Raw genomic sequence first — 15,057 nt, forward strand, 5'->3', positions numbered from 1 at the left:
AGAATGAAATGTCCTTTTCTAATAAGAGATTAGATTATGGTGTGCCAGAAAAACCCATAGTTTGCTTGACAAGGGGTGTTTTCTTCCTGAGTGTCCAAGTCGGGGATTTCAATCAAACACAGCTTTCTCTGAAGGGAAGACAGAGCTGGAATCAAGCACCCCTGTTCCCCCTCATTCCTGGGTAGGCTAATTCAGAGTGGCTCCATTGGCACCTGACAGAAGCCTGAATGGCAGGACCCAGCAAGGGCTCAAGGACTGGAGCCCCGGAGGAAGAGATGCAGTTTCCAGAGCAGTGGGAAGGGCAGGGGTTTGTGAAACGAGAAGCAGAAAGAATGTCAGAAAGACCTGTTCTTGGAGGGGACCAGTGAGCAATAGTTAGATTGTTTCAACCACTGTCCCTCCTTTTTTTTTTTTAATTCATTAAGGTGAAATTCACATAATATAAAATTAACTATTTTAAAGTGAACAATTTAGTAGCATTTAGTATATTCACAATGTTGTGAAATCACTACCTCTGTCCAGTTTCAAACCATATTCATCACCCCAAAAGTAAATCTCATGCCCCTGAAGCAGCCACATTCTATTCCCCCAGCACCTGGCACCCACTAATTTGCTTTCTGTTCCTATAAATTCCTGTCTCCATGTATATTTCATATACATGGAGTCATCTAATATGTGACCTTTTGGGTCAGTTTTCTTTCATTTAGCATAACATTTTCAAGGTTCTTTCACTTGTATGTCATCAGTACTTTATCCCTTTTTATGGATGAATAATATGTCCCTCTTCTTTTGCTTGCTCTTTTGATACTTAACTGGTCATTTAAAAAAGTTATTTCATTGACTTCCATTGCATTCTGGTCTGCATTTGATTCCAGAAGGATTAGTGAGACAATAGGTATTTGGTCAAAAGAAGACCAACAACAGCAAAGAACTCTCCCAGTGTGAATAAGGATCTGAAAAGATCTTCTAAACAAACCCCTGTCAGGGATGAAAAACTTTTCCTCTACCTCTTAAGTTTGTGAGCAGGGGACTATGAATTCAACTAACAAAAGACAGATAAACAAGAGCAATGGCACATATTTTTAACATAGAAGCTATAGGACATAGGAGTTACAGGAAGAAAAAATGAAACTCAAAGAAGTGGTTAGACACAGGACTTACATGCCATTTTTAACTAAGGAAAGAGGGTTTTGGCTTACAAGGATGGTAAATTGTGAGGTAACTAGGAAATATGTGGTAGAAACTAATGGAATATCAGGGTTATTTTAGTAAGGTTTGTTTATACAAATTTATGTCAGGGTTGACTCTCTCCAGTGACAAGAGTTATTTTTCAAGTTCAGAGGAGGGAAACACCTACACAAAGGGAAATTTCTACCCTGCTTTCAGGCAGTTCAGGAGAGGACAGAGAACTCTTCCTGGTATGTTCATTCCCAAATGCCTTCAACTCAAAATAATTCTTCTGCCCAAAGGCATACTTTGGAATGACGTAGTCTGATGCCCTTCATCCCTTCACCCTGTCACATCCAGTTTTCATATGAACATGGGATTATTTTTACAGGAAGCAGTGACTTCTGCTGCTCCTGTCAGTCATCTAGTTGTAAATTTTCTTGGAAGCCCCTGTATTTCGTCAGAGTATGATGAATAGCTCCATGATAAACTGAGTAATGATTGATAGTGACTTCTAGTTCACTCAAGGAAAGGGTTCATCCACTCATTATTGCTCGTTCTTCACTGGGCTTCAAGACAATTCAGTTCAATTTCATTATTAAGTAGAGTTCCATTTTTCCCTCCTTTGGTGCTGGTAAAACCTAGAAAACATACTCTATATCATAAAACTTCTGTGTAGTTTTACGAAGGATGTAGTGTTCTAGTTTTGATCATTTATTTAGAAAGTGTACTTGTATTACTGCATTTTCAGGGAAGAAGTAGTCTCATTGATTGATTTGCTCTGTGACGATGTGTCGACATGAGGTCACCTGCACAGAACAAGTAAGAAAATCTGCTCATTTATACCCAGTCATTTAAATTGCCTTTTAGAGAGCAATAAGACTTATTTGTATCTTATGAACAGAGGCACTGGTAGGTATGCTTTTTTGGAATATAGTATATTGCTTTAAACATTGGCCTTCAGGTAGACAGGCCCAGTTTCAAGTCTGGCTTTATTACCTGAAAGCTGTATGATCTTGGGCACATTACTATATCTCTCCATGCCCCAGTTACCTCATGTGTAGAATAGAGGTAATGCTACTATGTTAGTTAGTTGGCAAAGGAAAAAAACCTAGCACAAATTGGCTTAAAAAAAAAAAAAGAAAATATATGGTTTGTAAAACTAGAATGTTTGTGGGCATACGGATTTCAGTCTTGGCCAGGTGCAGAGGTCTACTGATGTGTTTGACTTCTGTCTCCACTGCTCAGATCTCTTTTCTGTGGTCCCCTCTGTACAGGCAGGTTCTTTGGGTGGAGGCTGGGTGGCTATCACAGAGCTCACCAACCCGAAAGACAGACTTCCTTTGGCAGTAAGAACCTTCTGTACCCATTCCCTGTAGTGGGTGGAATAGGTAGATGCCCCAGCTTCAGTCCCTTGTCCACCGAGGTCTTGGTGGAGTGGGCACAGTTCTTGCAAATCAGACTGAGAGTGGGGCAGAGGCCTTTCCCCAAAGGAAAAGCAGGGGCTGTGACCAGAAGGGAAATGTATGCTTGAAGTAGAACAAAAGGTATCCTCTGCCAGTACCCACCTAGCCCATGGGCAGATCGGAAAACTTACCTGAGATGATGTATATAAAGTACTGGCATAGAGTAAGAGCTTAATAAGCAATCACTCTTCATTACCATCACTTCAGGAAGAGGCTCTCTGACATATGCTTACTGTCACATAAAAAAAATTATGCATCTTAAAATTAAAAACTAAATGTATAGAATGATTTCTTCTTTGTAGAAACTGCACATACACACAGAAAAATACTGAAAAGATGCAGCTAAAAATGATAGCAGGGTGGTCTCTGGATGGCAGAATTTTAGGTAAGTTTACTTTTCCTCTTTATTCAGATCACTTTTTTTTTTTTAAGATTTTATTTATTTATTTGACAGAGAGAGACAGCCAGAGAGAGAGGGAACACAAGCAGGGGGAGTGGGAGAGGAAGAAGCAGGCTCCCAGCGGAGGAGCCTGATGTGGGGCTCAATCCCATAACGCCGGGATCACGCCCTGAGCCGAAGGCAGACGCTTAACGACTGAGCCACCCAGGCGCCCCCAGATCACCTTTTAAAAATATTTAAACATTATTTTTGAATAGGTCAATGCATGTACATAGTGCAACACACTAAGGATATAAAATGACACACAATGGAAACTGTTTCTCTTACTCTTGTCCTTCCAGCTCCCTCCCTAGGAGCTGAGCAATCTTACCATATTTTTATGTATCCGTTCAGATATACCTTATACAATTTTACTTATCTTTGATCTTTGTACAATTAACTTCTTACTTTTGTATTAAGAAAAATGTCTGAAGGGGCACCTGGGTGGCTCAGTCAGTTAAGCATCCGACTCCTGGTTTTGGCTCAGGTCATGATCTCAGGGCCCTGAGACAGATCGAGTTCTCTGTTGGGTTCCACGACCAGCAGGGAGATTCTCTCTCTTCCTCTGCCCCTCCCCCTGGTCATGCTCTCTCGCCAAAATAAGTAAAATAAATACATCTAAGAAAGAAAGAGAGAAAGAGAGGAAAAGAAAGAAAGAAAGAAAGAAAGAAAGAAAGAAAGAAAGAAAGAAAGAAAGAAAAGAAAGAAAGTCATAAAATAATGAATACATGCCACTGTGGGTTGGTTTGTGTCCCCTAAAATGGTATGTCCAAGTTCTAACCCCTGGTATTGGTGGATGTGATCTTACTTGGAATAGTTTTCGGAGAAGTAATCAAGTTAATATGCAGTTATATAGGGTTAGAGTGGGTCCTTAATCAAGCATTAGTGTCCTTTTAAGAAGAGAGAAAGTTGGATGCAGAGATACAAAAAGAGAATACCATTAGATGACAGAGGCAGAGACTGGAGTGATGTGTTTGTATGCCAAGAACTGCTGGCGACCAGGAGGTAGGAGAGAGGCGTAGGACAGATTCTCTCTCAGAACCTCTAAAAGGAACCCGCCTTGTAGGCACCTTGATTTTGGACTTCTAGAATGCAGAACAGGAATGGGGGTGGGGGATAAATTTCTGTTGTTTTACGCCACCAAGTCTGTGGCAATTTGTTGTGGCAGCTCTAGGAAACTAATATATATCTATGCTCTACAAAATTTGTATAATATGGTAAAGCAAAAAGAGATAAAAAGTTACTCAACAGTTACATTAATCAAAAATAACCTCTTAAAAAAAACACTTTAAGGGGTGCCTGGCTGGCTCAGTCTGTAGAGCATGGCACTCTTGATCTCAGGGTCATGAGTTCAAGCCCCACATTGGGTGTGGAGCCTACTCAAAAAAAAACCCAAAAACAAAACCACTTTTAAATGTATTTTCTTAATGTATGCTTGAGTGTTTTTAAAATATTTATGTTCATACTATGTACTGAACTTCTATACTTTGCCTTTTAAGTTAACATTAAAACTTTTCCCTTTTACACAGGTACTTTTGAAATCAAAAGACTTGGGGGCCAAAAGGGAAGATTCAAAACGGATTTTTCATATATCACTGAATAACAAACAAACATCATGTATATACACGGTAAATAGCAGAAAGAAGTTTCGAAGAGGCCATGTGTGATTAAAGAAAAGATTTTTGAAGCAGTTTTATTTGCCTATTAAAATTTGGGGGGGCGCCTGGGTGGCTCAGTTAGTTAAGGGTCTGCCTTCGACTTAGGTCATGATCCCAGAGTCCTGCGATCGAGCCCCACATCGGGCTCCCTGCTTAGTGGGGAGCCTGCTTCTCCCTCTCCCTGTGCTCCTCCTGCTTGGACGCTGTGTCTCTCTCTCTCTGACAAATAAATAAATAAAATCTTTGAAAACATTATTTTTTAAAAGAACAAGGTAATATCTGGTTTAAATTTTCAAACAATACCAAAGAATATATAGCCAAACATGTTTCTTTTCCACACTTGCTCCCCAGAGTGTTCTTCCTACAAAGCAACCAGTTTAACACAAAGTTTGAAAATAGAGAGGAAATAAGATTTTGTGGAAGAGAGCATTTGAAAAGAATAGAATGTGCAAACTTTGGAACATGAGGATAAAGATTTCTTGTCTAATTAGATTCTGAAAACATGATCCTTGCATCACTAGACTTGATGAGGCTTCCAGGCTTGACTGGAAAGGATTTCTGAGTGATGGGACACAAATGGAAACAGCCTTGCGTACCAACAGTCTCAGACATTGGAATCAAGAGGTGGTGATTGGGCTCTAGCACTGCTGAACAATCTGAGAAGACACCTTGATTTCTCAGAATCTCACTTCCCGCCTCCTTAAAATATTTTTTACTATCTGCTTGTCCTGAGATCTGAAGCAAATATTTGTTGTCAAAAATTGTTACAGTTTAACTTGTCATAATATATCACTGTGAATGTTTGCACAAAACAATTCTCAGTCTAAATACTTGTAGACATATGAAATGATTTATACATAAGGTTATTGTATATTGCTTATGATTGCAAAAAAATAGAAACAACCTGAATATACATTAATAGGAACTGATTAAATAAATTATATATATCCATACAATGGAACACTATAAAAAAAAGAATGAGATAGCCTCTCAATGTACTTATATGGAAAGGTGTCTAAGAAAAATTTCTAAAAAGAAAAAGCCAGGTCTAAAATAGTGTATTTAGTTATCCTTCTTGTGTGTAAAAAACATTGGGGGAGAGTAAAAATCTATATTCTAATTTGCTAGAATGAATTAAAACAACTCTGGAAGAATATACAAAAACCTAATAAAAACAGTTACTTGGGGAGTTGATGGAGCAGTTGGTGCGCAGATGGAGGTTAACACTTTCTGCTATAGTTTCTTACAGTTCAGTTATGCACATCGGGAATGTGTTACCTATTCAAAAATAAAGGAAATCGTTTACCTGGACATACACTATGCTTTATTTGGTGATGTAGCTTGCCTTGCCATTACAGAGTCACTTTATTAGTACTTAAGTTGACTTATAAATGTGACCAAACTTACAAAGAGGCTGCAAGGGTCTAGATATACTGATGGTGACAAATATCTATGTGAGATTTTGGAATATCATTTCTTGTACTTCGGACACACGAAAAGATCTTTTTTACAGTATTACTACAGTACTATGCAACACCATATTGCAAAGTAATGTCATGTTGCAGTGTTCTTAGTGTATGGTCATTATGCTGTTGGGGATGACCCTGTGGAAGATCACTAAAGATCTACCATAAAGCTGAAAACACCAACGCATGACCAGCACTAACATGCCTTGTCTTTTGACAAGTGGCTATGGCTATCTAAAAAGTATTGTTGCCTTTTTTTTTAACAAAAAACTTTTATTTATTTATTTATTTATTTATTTATTTATTTTTATTTATTTAATTTGAGAGAGAGTGAGAGAGGAGGGGCACAGGGAGATGGAGAGAGAATCCTCAAGCAGACTCCCCACAGAGCAAGGAACCCAATGTGGGGCTGAATCCCAGGACACTGAGATCATGAGATGAGCTGAAATTAAGAGTCACTTTACTGACTGAGCCACTCAGGTGCCCCAAGTATTGTTACCTTTTTTACACAGTCTACCAATGTTCAAACACCAACTCTGATACCACCTGTGTGTCCCACAGTTTAATTCCAACACTAACTACCAGAGTTAATACAGACCTCACGAGTTCAAGGACAAAATCTCCAACAAAACTGCCTCCATTTCAGATGTCATTTGCAAGTTTTGGATGTCCCCAAGTCACCTTCACTTCTTCCCACCTTGCTACAATTTCCAAAATGCTCTGTTTCTACACCAACTGGGTGGACTGCAATTCAATTACGATACTAGCTAACAGACTTAGCACAGAGACCATGGATTAAAGAAAAAGTCTATTGCAAAACTGCCACCACTTCAGATGCCAGTTGCAAGTCTTGGAGGCCACCTGCACATCTAACCAAGCAGCTCTCAATGTGGAGGTTCCCCCAATCCTCTCAGGTTTTATAATTCACTGGAACTACTCACAGAACTCACTAAAAGTGCTATGCTTATAATTACAGTTTTATTATAAAGAATGCTGTGATGGTTAATATTATCAACTTGACTAGGCCATGGGTGTTCAGATATTTAATTACACATTATTCAGGGTGTGTCTGTGAGGGTGTTTCTGGATGATATTAATGATTAATGTTTTAATTGTTAGATGGAGTAAAGCAGATTGCTTTCCCTACTGTGGGTGGGCTCTATAGGGAAGGAAAATTTTTCCTTCTACTCTTCTACATTCTTTGGCTGCTCTAATAATTAAACTGACATAGGACAGATTAACAGGAGAAAACCAGATTTAATTTCATATATATGGGAAACCCATAGTAATATGAAACCCAAGGGCAAGTTGGGCAGTTTAGGCTTATATGCCATCCTGAGCTAAAGGATGGGATAGAGGCCTGGAGCTTCAAAGGAGAGGAGATGATTCACAGGATGATAAGAAGAGCAGATGTATAGTAATTACATGCTTGATTTGCCATACAGACAGGTCATTCAGATAAAAGTTGTTTGGTAATTGATAGAAACAGTCAAATGAAGAGACACATATGGCAAGGTCTGGAGAAGTGGGAGAGCAGAGCTTCTATGTCCTCGCCTCACAGAATCCAGGCATGTTATCCTCCCAGCACACCGATGTGTTCACCAACTAGGAATCTCCATGGAGCTTCTGTTTTTATGAAGGTTTCATTATGTTGGCATAATTGACTAAGCAATTGGACATATGATTGAACTCAATCTCCAGTCCCCTTTCCCTCCCCAGATGGGCTGGCCCAAAGTTCCAGCCTTTGAGTCATGTTGTTGGTCTTTCTGGTGACCCTTCCTCATCCTTAAGTTATCTTAATGAATAACCTCATTAATATATCAAAGACACTCCTATCGTGATGGAAATTTCAAGATTTTATTTTAAGATTTATTTATTTATCTGAGAGAGAGAGAGAAAAAGCACATAGCAGGGGGAGGGATAAAGGGTAAGGGGGAAGAGAAAGATAATCAGACTCCTTGCTGAGCACAGAGCCTGACAGGGGGCTCAATCCCCGAACCCTGAGATCATGACCTGAGCTGAAATCAAGAAATGGCTGCTTCACCGACTGAGCTACCCAGGCACCCCCAGAATTCCAAGAATGTTTGAAGCTTTGTGCCAGGAGCAGGAAACAAAGACCAGATATGGCTTTTATTCTTTTTTTTCTAATTTAATTTTTTTAAATTATGATATGTTAGTCACCATACAGTACATCATTAGCTTTTGATGTCAGAGTATTAGGGAGGGCACATATTGCATTGAGCACTGGGTGTTATAGTTTTTATTCTACCACACTAACAGATTAATTGTTTCCTCTGCAGAGCCCTACCATGCCAAAAGCTTTTGATGATGTCATATAGCAGTACATCCTGAAGGAATTTGCCAGTAAGGGGGAAAGTATCATTATGTACTTCAGTTCTAAACCCCTAAAACTGTGTGCTTTAGGTGTGAACTCCCAATGTTTTTGAATTGTATTGTTAGTATGTGAAATTGTTTTCTAGTATCTTTATATTCACATGTAGTCTGTTCTCATTTCAGAATTGGAACTCCTCAAGGTTTTTTTTTTTTTTAATTTTTGTATTCTTTCATTTTCTTTCCCACAATATTATTTATTAATAAAAACAGTAAGAACTCAATAAATGCTTGCAGAGCAAATATTAAAGGCTAATAAATTTCATGTTTTATTAATAGTACAATGGTCTCTCTAGTATAGACCTAGACTAATTTATTCATAAGTGGCTTGGATTAACACTTGTCTATTTTTTTAAAGTAAACTCTATGCCCATTGTGGGGCTTGAACTCATGACCCTGAGATCAAGAGGTCATGCTCTACTTGACAGAGCCAGCTGGGTGCTCCAACACTTGTCTAATTAAAGGCAAGTTAATCTTATGGTCAGAAGTCACTAAAGATCCATTTAAAAAATTATGTCATTGGAAAATCATTTACAAATAATAAAACTATTTGTGTTTCTGGACACACTACTAAGCATTCTCTAAGTGTTCATGTGCACCTGAAATGAAACCACTTAGATATTGTATAAGGAGTGTTACTGCAGTCATCTGCAATGTAGTACACTTTATTTTCTACTAAAATTCTAGGGAGGTTTTCTTTTGTGAAACAGTCAATCAATCCTCTGATTTCCCTGATCACAATCCTGCAATTTCCTCAGCCAGGTAGAAATGGAAGGAGTGTCCATGTTTGTGCTGATTAGAAATCAATAAATGTCCTGGGTCCTCAGGATACACTGTGACAACAAGACTTTTCTGAAAGGATCCAATATGTGAAATCTTGTTGTCAGGTCTAGATTTCAAGCATGTTCTTCTGGTTAAGAATAAATAATTTTAAAGGAGAAAATAAAAACCTCACATAATGCAGAGAGATAAAAAGTTCAATAGGAATGACTGAGTAATCTTCAATCAGTCAGGTTACTTTCCAAATCAAGGTCTCCAACTATAGATTCCTTCAGTTAAATTAATGTATTTTGCAAAAAAGATTTTATTTACTTATTTGTCAGGGAGAGCACCCAAGTCACAAACAGGGAGAGCAACAGGCAGAGGGAGAAGCAGCCTCCCCGCTGAGCAAGGAGCCTGATATGGGACTCGATCCCAGGACCCTTAACCGACTGCACAATTTGTTAGATTTATTCCTAAGAATTTAATTTTTAGGGTGCTTATGTAAATGGTATTATGTTTTTAATTTCAGATTCCACTTGATCAATGCAAATATTTAGGAAAGTGATTGACTTCTGTATGTTAACCTTTTATCCTGCAACCTTGCTAGTTTCAGATTTTTTGTTGTTGATTTTTTTTCAGATTTTCTACATAGACAATCACACAATTGGCAGTTTCTTTCTTTTTTCTCCAGTAGAATGTTGAAGAGGAGTGATGAAGAAGGGATACTTGTCTTGTTCCTGATCTTAGTGGAAAATCTAATAGTTGGTCACCACTAAGTATCATGTAAACTGTGGTTTATTTTTTTGTTTTGTTTTGTTTTGTTTTGTAGATATTCTTTATCAAGTCAAGGAAGTTCCCCTCTATTCCTATTTTACTTAGGGTTTTTTGTTTTTAAGATTTTATTTATTTGACAGAGAGAGACAGCCAGCGAGAGAGGGAACACAGCAGGGGAGTGGGAGAGGAAGAAGCAGGCTCCCAGCAGAGGAGCCTGATGTGGGACCCGATCCCAGAACGCTGGAATCACGCCCTGAGCCGAAGGCAGACGCCTAATGACTGAGCCACCCAGGCGCCCCTGTCTGGTTTTGTTATTAGGGTAATGCTGAACTAACAGAATGAAATAAGAAGTATTCCTTCGGTTCTATCTTCTGAAAGAGATTATAGAGAATTGCTATAATTTCTTTCTTAAATGTTTGATAGAATTTACCATTGAACCCATCTGGGCCTGGTGCTTTCTGTTTTGGAATATAGATATAGATCTATTTATATTGTCTATTTCTTCTTCTGTGAGTTTTGGCAGATTGTGTCTCTCAAGGAATTGGTCCATTTTATCTAGGTTGTTGACTTTGGGGCATCGAGTTGCTCAGACTGTTTTTGTTCTGTTTTGTTTTGTTTGAGAGAGAGAGAGAGCACATGCTCGAGTTGTGGGGAGAGGGAGAGAGAGAATCTTTTTTTTTTTTTAAAGGTAGACTTGTAATAACTGTTTTTTTTTTTATTATGTTAGTCACCATACAATACATCCTTAGTTTTTGATGCAGTGTTCCATGATTCATTGTTTGCGTATAACACCCAGTGCTCCACGCAACATGTGCCCTCCTTAAGACCCATCACCAGGCTAGCCCAACCTCTCACCCCCTCCCTTCTAAAACCCTCAGTTTGTTTCTTGGAGTCCATAGTCTCTCGTGGTTCATTTCCTCCTCTGTTTACCCTCCCTTCATTTTCCCCTTCCTTCTACTGATCTCCCTGCTATTTCTTATGTTCCACAAATGAGTGAAACCATATGATAATTGTCTTTCTCTGCTTGACTTATTTCATTAGCATAATCTCCAGTCCCGTCCATGTTGACGCAAATGTTGGGTAATCATTCTTTCTGATGGCTGAGTAATATTCCATTGTATATATGGACCATATCATCTTTATCCAGTTATCTGTTGAAGGGCATCTCGGCTCCTTCCACAATTTAGCTATTGTGGACAATGCTGCTATGAACATTGGGGTGCATATGGCCCTTCTCTTCACTGTCTGTACCTTTGGTGTAAATACCCAGTAGAGAGAGAGAAAGAGAGCACATGTTCGAGTTGTGGGGAGAGCAAGAGAGAGAATCTTTTTTTTTTTTTTTTTAAAGGTAGACTTGTAATAACTGTTTTTATCACCAGGTTGAGTCATGCAGTTACAAAGTAGTTAGAAATTTCTGAAAGGATATTGCTGTTAAAAAAAAAAGTTCATTCTTACATAAATAAGAGAGAGAGAATCTTAAGCAGGTTCCACACCCAGCACAGAAGCAGACTCAGGGCTAGATCTCATGACTGAGATCATGACCTGAGCTGAAATCAAGAGTCAGATGCTTAACCGACTGAGCCACCCAAATGCCCCATAGTATATTTTATTATTGTAGATTTAATGTCCATGGGATTGGTAGTAATATCCCTTCTTTCATTTCCAATTTAGAAATTTGCATTATTTCTCTCTTTTTTTTATTAGTCTGGCTAGAGGCTTATTAATTGTATTGATCTTTTCAAAGAACCAGTTTTTGGGTTTGTTGATTTTGTCTATTGATTTCTTCTTTTCAGTTTCATTGGTTTCTATTCTAATTTTTATTATTTCTTTTCTTCTGTTTTCTTTGGATTTAATTTGCTCTTCTTTTTCTGGCTTCCTAAGATGGGAGCTTAGATGAGTGACTTTAGTTCTTCTTTTCTTTTCTAATACTTGTATTCAATGCCATACATTTCTCCCTAAGCACTGCTTTTACTGTATCCCACAAATTTTGATAAATTGTTTTTGTTTTCATGTATTTAAAAATATAAATTTCTCTTGAGATTATTACTTCTTTGACTTGTGTTATTTGGAAGTGTGTTGTTCAATCTCCACATATTTTGGGAATCAGTGGAGATTTTTGAGCAGTGGAATAATTTAATCTGATTTGTGCTTTAAAATGATCACTCTGGCTACTACGGTAAGAATGAGCTATTTGGGAGGAAGGTAGCCACAGAAAGGCTCTTGGAATAAGCCAGATGAGAGACATCGGAGGCTTGCAGCAGGGCCGGGAAAATGGAGACCATGAAGTGTGTAGTATGTCAGATATATTTGGAAGGTAGGGCCAGCAGAACTTCCAGATGGAGCAAGAATACATGATGTGGGAGAAGGAGATATGAAGGACCACTTTGGAAGCAAAGCATATAGACATCATGAGTCTAGATGTGGTCACTAAGTGACTGTGGAGAGAGAAAAAACTTCCAAGGACTGAGAACTAGCCTTCGGTGTTCTGATTCTTAGAGAAAAGGAGATATAAGAAGAGGAGACTCAGAAGGAAGGGCCAGCAATGTAGGAGGAAGACAAAGAGTATTAACCATGTCTTTTTATTTTCCCTATTTTCATGCTTTGATATCCTTTGGCCTTGCTGACCCTTGAGGGATGGCCCCTTTCAGGGTTAGTTAATTCCTAAAGATGGTAAATAATGCTCCTGGGATTGTGCCTTTCAAGAGCAAACCAAACAATCCAGAATTTACACCCCCATCACTTCCTTTATTAGACTTTCACATTCTGGGTCACTATTCCCTGCCTTAATCACTCCAGAGTAAGGCATCAAACTAAGGACATTCCCTATGTTCCAGAACCCACCGAAATGATTTAAATTAGTCAGTCCTAAGCCTGCTTATCCTGCCTTGTCCATTCTTTCTTGTGGAATCCACAATAAAGATTCTTGCCTACATTTCCCCTTCACTCCCTCTGTCTCTTGACTAACTGATGCTTCCCCAAGGGGTTCAACATGATATACCATGCCTACTTTAATTTTTTAATTAAATTCAATTTAATTAACATATACTGTATTGTTAGTTTCAGGGGTAGAATTCAGTGTTTCATCAGTTGCATACAACACCCAGTGCTCATCACTTCAAGTGCCCTCCTTAATGCCCATCACCCAGTTACCCCATCCCCCCACCTCCCCTCCAGCAGTCTCAGTTTGTTTCCTATAGTTAAGACTCCCTTATGGTTTGCTTTTTTTTTTTTTTTTTAAGATGTTATGTATTTGAGAGAGAGAGAGCATGAGCAAGGGGAAAGGGCAGAAGGAGAGGGAGAGGGAGAAGCAGACTTCCCACTGAGTAGGGAGCCCAATGCAGGGCTCGATCCCAGGATCCTGAGATCATGACCTGAGCTAAAGACTGATGCTTAACCAACTTCAGCTCAGGTCATGATCCCAGCGTCCTGGGATCGAACTCTGTCGGGCTGCCAGCTCAGTGGGGAGCCTGCTTCTCTCTCTCCCTCTGCCTGCCGCTCCCCCGCTTATGCTCTGTCAAATGAATAAAATCTTTTAAAAATGCCACATATGAGTGAAATCATATAGTATTTGTCTTTCTTGGACTTATTTCTTTTTTTAAAAAAGATTTTATTTATTTAAGACAGAGAGAGAGCAAGCATGAACAGTGGGCAGCAGCAGAAGCAGGCTCTGATGCAGGGCTTGATCCCAGGACCCTGGGATCATGACCTGAGCTGAAGGGAGACACTTGACTGAGCCACCCAGGCACCTCCCTGACTTATTTCACTTAGCATAATACCTTCTAGTTCCATCCAGGTCATTACGAATGGTGAGATTTCATTTTTTTTAAATGGCTTAGTACTATTCCATTATACCACATTATATCACATCATACCACATCTTCTTTATCCATTTATCTGGGCCTTTTCCATAGTTTGGCTCTTGGTATTGCTGTTATTATGCAGTGGGGTGTATGTGCCTCTTTTGTATCCTTGGATAAATACCTAGTAGTGCAATTCCTGGGTTGTAGGACAGCTCTATTTTTAACTTTTTGAGGAACCTCCACACTGTTTTCCAGAGTGGCTGCACCAGTTTGCATTCCCACCAATAGTGTAAGAGGGTTTCGCTTTCTCCACGTTCTCACCAACATGTATTGTTTCCTGAGTTGTTAATTTTAGCCATTCTGACCAGTGTGAGGTGGTATCTCATTGTGGTTTTGATTTGTATTTCCCTGATGTCAAGTGATGTTGAGCATTTTTTCATGTGTCTATTGGTCATTTGTAGGTCTTCTTTGGAGAAATATCTGTTCATGTCTTCTGCCCATTTCTTGACTGAAAATGGGGAAAAACTGAGAACTTTTCCCCTAAGGTCAGGAACATGACAGGGATGTCCATGCCTACTTTTTCTAGGGAACTACGAGTGTAACAAATTTCTTTCTTCATGACAGTCATTTCTCTATCTATGTGTCTTACCATATCTGATTAAAATGAGTCCCAGTTACCTTTAAAACACTAGGAAAGTGTGGTGAGTCTGAAGCCAAATGAAAAAATTGGTCTTCAGATAACATAATGGTCAATTATGCTACCATATGTTTCCAGATCAAGTATGATGAGCACTGGGAATTAACAATCAGATTCCATTATTGGACAGCATTTCAATATTGGAAGGCTTTTAAACAGGGAAAGATAACAACAGTGGAGAAAGGTAAGCTTTGGAGCAAAGACTTTAAATGATTGAAATTTGTTCCAAACAAGAGAAAAAAAAGTCCAGCTACATAAAAGGGTAACACAGAGAAGGTAGCATTAAAATTCTGAGAAGACAGAAATATTCCCAGAATGAATAATGAGGTTTTGTGTGTGTATATATGCATAAGAGTATTTCAATTACAGGTACTGAGCTTCCCATTTGTGATAAAATCCATGCTTGCATTGGTGGTTGAGGGCTTACAACTTCCTGA

This window comes from Ursus arctos, unplaced genomic scaffold (assembly GCF_023065955.2).
Source record: "Ursus arctos isolate Adak ecotype North America unplaced genomic scaffold, UrsArc2.0 scaffold_6, whole genome shotgun sequence".
In the NCBI taxonomy this organism is placed as follows: Eukaryota; Metazoa; Chordata; class Mammalia; order Carnivora; family Ursidae; genus Ursus; species Ursus arctos.